Source organism: Diadema setosum, chromosome 10, assembly GCF_964275005.1.
Source record: "Diadema setosum chromosome 10, eeDiaSeto1, whole genome shotgun sequence".
NCBI classification, from domain to species: Eukaryota; Metazoa; Echinodermata; class Echinoidea; order Diadematoida; family Diadematidae; genus Diadema; species Diadema setosum.
The window spans coordinates 8,754,002-8,760,213 of record NC_092694.1 but is presented as its reverse complement, the minus strand read 5'-3'; the positions used below and the strand labels follow the sequence as shown (position 1 = coordinate 8,760,213).

Here is a 6,212-nt window from a genome sequence, read left to right as displayed (position 1 = left end):
AGGATTATTTTTTCTTACTTTTTAATAAAGAAAAAAATTACCATGGCAATGCACTGTTCCACCTCTCAAATCAAGTGCTCAAAAACTGAGTGAGCAAGATAAATAAACTGACGATTTCTATGGTTTTTAATTTTACTAAAAATTGTGTAACCATGGCAACACAATGTTGGACATTAAGAAAAAAAAATGAAGTTTGCACAACTAAAGGCCCTATATCATAGCCGTCATATGTGCCAAATTTCAAGCTAAATGCTAAAAGGGTGAGGGGTTTAGTTGAATTCACATTACTGTATCATTTTCATGCAAAATATACTGTTACCATGGCAACACATTTTCCACACTGACAAAAGATTTTTTGCACATCTAGGTAATGCAGAGGTAACATGTACCAAATTTGAAGCCAAAATGCTCTGATGTTTGTATGATTTTCATTGAAAATGCACCGTTACTATGGCAACACATTGTTTAACAATGATGAAATATGAAGTTTGCATATTTCTGAACTACAATGGTTGCATGTGCCAAATTTCAAGCGAAATGCTCAAAGACTGAGGGAGTTACCTGAATCCAAAATATTTTTGTACGATTTTCATTCAAACTATGTTGTTACCATGGCAACACAATGATCAACAATGACAAAAGGTTAAGTTTGCACATCTACGTACCATAGTGGTCAGGTGTGCCAAATTTCAGAGTAAATAGAGAGTTTCATATTAAAGTGTTTAGCCACAACGTCATAATGAAAATAGCAACAAATCAGCGCTCAATAAATGTGATGGACAATGGCTCAACAACACTGTGGGAGTGATGAAAATTAGGTAATCTTTGAATAATTACAAAAGTGTTCAGGGGAACTTAAAACTTTCTTCTTTCAATTTAAATCAATGCGGATCTGGCATTACTTTTTTTTTCATCATCAACCAGACATGATATACAGAAAACAAGCCAAAGATGAACAATAAATATATTGAAACTGGACGTGTATAAAAACTTGAAATATTGTTTAAATGTTCACGTAGCAATGCAAATGCAAAAGTGAGGCACACACATACATGATAGTACCTCTAAAGGTAACATTGCGGCATGAACTTTCCTTATTGTGTTATTTTCATTTAAAAATGCACACAAAAAAAAAAATTACAAGGAAACTTTACTACAACCAGGGCATGACAGATATGCTTCTTGTGTGCATGGATTTGTAGCTCAATATAAATGGAAAAGTGAGGCACACATAACATAACTCAATATCCATGAGTCAAACATTATGCATGATAGTATCTTCAAAGGAAATATTGCAGCATTTTACCTGTGTTACTTTGATTTAAGAATTCACCGAAAATTAAGAAAACTTTGCTGCACATCAGGGCAAGTCAGATATGCTTCTTGTGTGCATGAGTTTGTGGCACAATGTCGGAAAATCTTACTAGCATCATACACTGACGTGTTCTTGAAGTTCGTGGCTAATGCCCAGAACGAAGCCCTCACTTGGGATTGTAGTAGTACATGAATATGCCGCCACAAAATCAAAGAATGCTTCAAGCACCCAAGCATATTTGACGATGAAGACACAGTGGGCTTTAAAGAGTCTGTCAAATTCTTGCTTCTGGTCATCTCCAGCCTGGACTTAGTATGGTCTCGTCCAGGATGAGAAAATACTGGATGTACGTCTAGTCACTCCCTTATCTGACTAAGCAGGGCTGGCTGAAGGTGGCATCTTTAGCATCACTGAACTTCGCGCTTCTCGCTCGTGATGTATACGTTTGGCGCGGATCAACTTGACGTTTCCCGTTTGCTAGGGCTTTCAGGTGGGAGAATCTCCAGATCAGAAGATGCTTGGGGCTGGGGTTGGAGTCTCTGCATCAGCAATGCCATGAACATTGGTTCCTACCTGAAAAGAGATTAAACATGTATAGCACTACTGATATTTCGAACTAAATTTCACTTGAATCTTTTGAGCAAAGGACAAAGACTACAATTATTATCAAATAAACTTTGCATTACATAGAGGGAAGTTAAGTTCTCAGTGAGAGGGCACTCTGGAGGGAAAAAATATTAAAATATAATTTTACATATTGATCTTAAATACAATATTCATCACATAACTTTTAGTTTGTGATGTACAAGTAAATATTTCTGATATATTTCAGAACATATTATTTTAAAACATTTTGTCTCATCTGGTAAACCTCAAAGCCTTGAAAAAAATTCCCAGAAATCAGATTACTTTTTGCCATCATCGGGGTGGGGCCTACTTGATATTTACATGTTCCAGACTCATAAGATATTTGATATACATATTATTACAAATCAATAGAAGTCAGCATGCATTTCTAATCCGTAATTTAATGAATTTAAAAGAAAACTGTCAAAACACGGTAGATACCCCTACACAATACTCATTGCTGAATGTTCTAAAGTTTGTTTGAGAAGAATCGCTTCAAAAACACTGATATATCAGAGAAGAAAACTTTGCATTTCTCACGACAGCATGAGAAATTCAGATTTTTAAATTCCACCTGTTACTGAGTACTTGCAGATTCTACACGAGTCTTGCTTTGTAAGATACGAAGCTAAAATATTCTTCTCTAAACATGAGCTGGTACTTAAAAGCCCAATGAAACATGCATATTGATAATTCTCAAAATTGGAAGCTCAATGATTTGATCATAAACTGATTTCAAGTCTATAAACATTAAGCATATACTGTACTTACAGGCACATAGTCATTCTGCACCAGGTACTGCTGGGCATCCCTCGGGAGCATGAGAGGTCCTCTCCCTTTCTTGTACATGGGGATGTTGGGTCTGTGAAGCATCGCTGCAAGTAGTGACATTCCACAAAATTCCTATAGAATGGAACACAATACAAAATATTTTTTTTTCAACTTTAAGTATTTCACACATTCTCTTTAACATATTAGATATGACGTATTGTATAAGCTCTGACAATCCCTAACATTCAGTTTTCGACTTATTATCAATATCAGTCTATGAAGAGCAAACTCGTACACATTCACTTTCCTGAAAGGTGTAATAGCAATGAAGCATAAACAAATGAGTAAGTTTTACTCTTACACTTTGGACAGAAATTGTTCCAGTAATTATAATCAATGCCACAAGATCTATGAGGATTGGCGGAAGGACTTACTGTCTCCATCCATGTCTTCACATCTTCTTACGATGTCTTGCAACTAAGGGTAGTTTCGCTTGGCAAGTGCAAGATTCTATTGACGTAAAATGGCCCCCATCTGTTCACCATCTCCTGCACTTTTCTCGGTACAACTGGGCAAAGTCCGCATTGATCTGAAAATAAACACAAAAACTGTGAAATATCAGTGATAAGGAAGTGGAAAATGAAAAACAGAAACGCTTGACAAAAAAAAAGGAAGAAAACAAATATGCTTCGGGGGTATAAACGGTCGCCATAGCCACATTGTTAGATTTTTATGTAATTAATTATTTCTTATTGGTCTCGAGGGTTGTATTTCATGCTGGAGGAAAAAATGAGACCGATATCTCTGATTTTTGTTTCAGATGTTATCGTTAAAATCAATTTTTAGAAATACCAGGGATGTCTTGCATATCTAAACACCAAGAAGGGATAGTCCTGACAGAGTACTTCTTGGAGTACAAATTATACAAATAACAGGTAATTTGCATTCCCTTTATCTTAAAAAATATCAAAAGTAAAAAATAAAAAAAAAAGCCTCATATATTGTAAAACTTCACTACATTCTCTCACTGGTGTATGTGATGCTTAAAGCATACATCTCGGCCAGAAGTGTAGATCTGTAGAATTTTTAAGTCTAGATCCTTCTACTCAAACACAGATCACCACATTGATTATGCTACAAAGAGAAAGACTGGAGTAGAATGTCTTTATCCAGGTGCGAAATCTTGTTCCATTGCACGAGTTAATCCCATACATTATTTGTTTCATACAACGCCTTCAACAATAACACTAAGAGACGTACTAGTTCAAGAAAGAGTCATGAATTCAGTGCAGAAATGGCAACCATAAGGCCTAGGTGTCCAGGCCTACTACTGAGTGGTAGTAATAATAGTAGAAGTATTTTCATGGAATGCAAATCAGTAGCACAATCACATGTACGCAGCCGAGTGCAAGTAGCATTGAAGTTGATTATTCCAGTAAAATGAGTGACATGATGCACGCTTGATAGTAAGAGTGTTGAGTGCACACGCCAAAGGTAATTGTTTATTGTGACATCAGACTCAGTAGACCTAGTCATGCAATGGAACAGAAACTGTTTATTAATTGTAGACCCCCTATTTTAATATGGGAGTCAATGGAAATTGGTGATGTCAGCCAATATGGCCCATGCGATAGAAGTTTTTACAGTTCAGAGCTTGACTCCACTGCTCTGGCATTGCAACATTGGCGCCCTAAACCCTGGTGCGCTCATCACATAGCCTCAGGGGGCTTCGTGTTTGGGCTGGTCGCAGTTCTATTTTATTAGTGCCCATAGGGTCTACGTACTATTGGTGGCCTATAAACACAACATTAAAAATAAAACCCATCTAACAGCATATGCCCTACATTTTATCACAGCATAGGGCATGATAAGGCCTAGAACTGTGCCTTTCTACGTAGAAATTGATAAATTAAACCTTACAAGAGTGTAGGAAGGGGTGAACTGACACTAACTTGTTACTGTTACTCAGTCAGTGTTAGACGACAGTTGAGTTAGGCCTACGCTACAGTAGCCTGTCGTTATGCCCATAACCTTTACCTTTCAGTCAAGACACCAAAATCGTAAATCATTTAGGTCTATAGGTAGAATGGGCGCTTTATAAGAGTCCCTGTTACACTTGTACTTGCAGTTTCACCGAGATAGAGCCCCCACAATACTAGTATAACGTTAGCCTACATGTAACTTGCTACAATGTTTGGATAGACACATTAGCCATGAACAGCTAACGTTAGCACTGGCGCTTTCAAAGGGATGGACAGCGCTGTATACAGCGGCAAGGCTCAAACTCGCCAAAAATGTAGGGCGGTTAGTGCACATCTTAACATCTTTTATCTTTGGTTACTGAGTCCCAGAGTTATCAAACACATTCTTAAGCATTCATACAGTAATATGCTCACCTTTAAGCAACTTGGTCAAGCTTCCGTCAGATCATGCCCTCAAAAAACTCCGGCCTGCATGACTTCTGCCTTCAAGACCAACTCAACTGTTCGAGTCAATAGCGTTTGTTTGCAAATGGTCGATGGTATAGTAGACGTCGACTGTGCACTGAATGTACAACGTGTGTGTATGACTACGCTATCGCTAGCATCGCATGAAGCAAAGTGACGGCCAGCGCCAATTCCGGTTTTAGGCGGTTCAAGATAGCGCATGACGTCATTTACAAGTCATCTGATTGGCTGAAAGTTTAAGTCCTTGTTAGATTTAGATTGCGAACAGCTTCGACACTCAACTTTTAATCGAAGCCACCTAAAATAAGTCTTAAAGACTTAAAATATTTCAAGTCGTAAGAAAGATTTAAAATTTAAGTCCTAGAAATTAAGAGAGTAGGATGCTCTTCCTCTGGCTGACTTGCTTAGACCTTATTTACAATTTCCTGCCATCAGAATCAGCCTCGTTCACTTTATAGTAATATGTATTTCTTTTTTTTTTGTTTCAGAATTGTTTGACAAAGCATGTATACATGTTGCTCTTTTTCACCTTTTTATGCCCTCCAGGAGAATAAACGTATATTTCTTTTAATCAAAGGAAATGGTAATTGAGAAGGCAGAACAAGGAAATACGCAGTAGAATACACTGTGAAGGCAAATCAAAGCAGGAGAAATACTAGACCATTCTAAACAAGAGTTTGTATAGAATGTAGTTCACCTTTGAACGACGAAATAATTTGAAAGGGTATATTTAAACTTCTTTGTTCAGTGAAAAAAGATCGTATAAAATAAGAATAAAAGGAAAGAAAGATGTACTTATGTCTGATTTGGTTGAAACTGAGTTTTGCTTTTCGTCTCTTCTTCTTGTGTCTATTTCCCACCAGAATTACATAGCTTCTACCTGTGAATATTACCAAAATACTGTCGTCTATCCATCCGTTGTAGCAAGAAAGATTCGGGTAAAGATATTACCAACTATTGATCTTGCTCATGACTGCTCGGATGTACAAAACGTAGTAATACGTGGTCAATCATTAGAAGAGTATAAGGGTAAGTATGAGGAACTTGCAAAT

General features: G+C 37.1%; 1 long non-coding RNA gene across 1 annotated transcript; it reads right to left on the bottom strand.

Moving 5' to 3' along the window:
• Positions 1 to 1,176: 1,176 nt before the first annotated feature.
• LOC140234322 (uncharacterized) lies at positions 1,177 to 5,234 on the bottom strand. The gene is made up of 4 exons (XR_011901615.1): positions 5,110 to 5,234; positions 3,148 to 3,302; positions 2,714 to 2,845; positions 1,177 to 1,888 (listed from the first exon to the last, which is right to left on the bottom strand). It is a non-coding gene; the product is annotated as an uncharacterized lncRNA (long non-coding RNA).
• Positions 5,235 to 6,212: the final 978 nt, after the last annotated feature.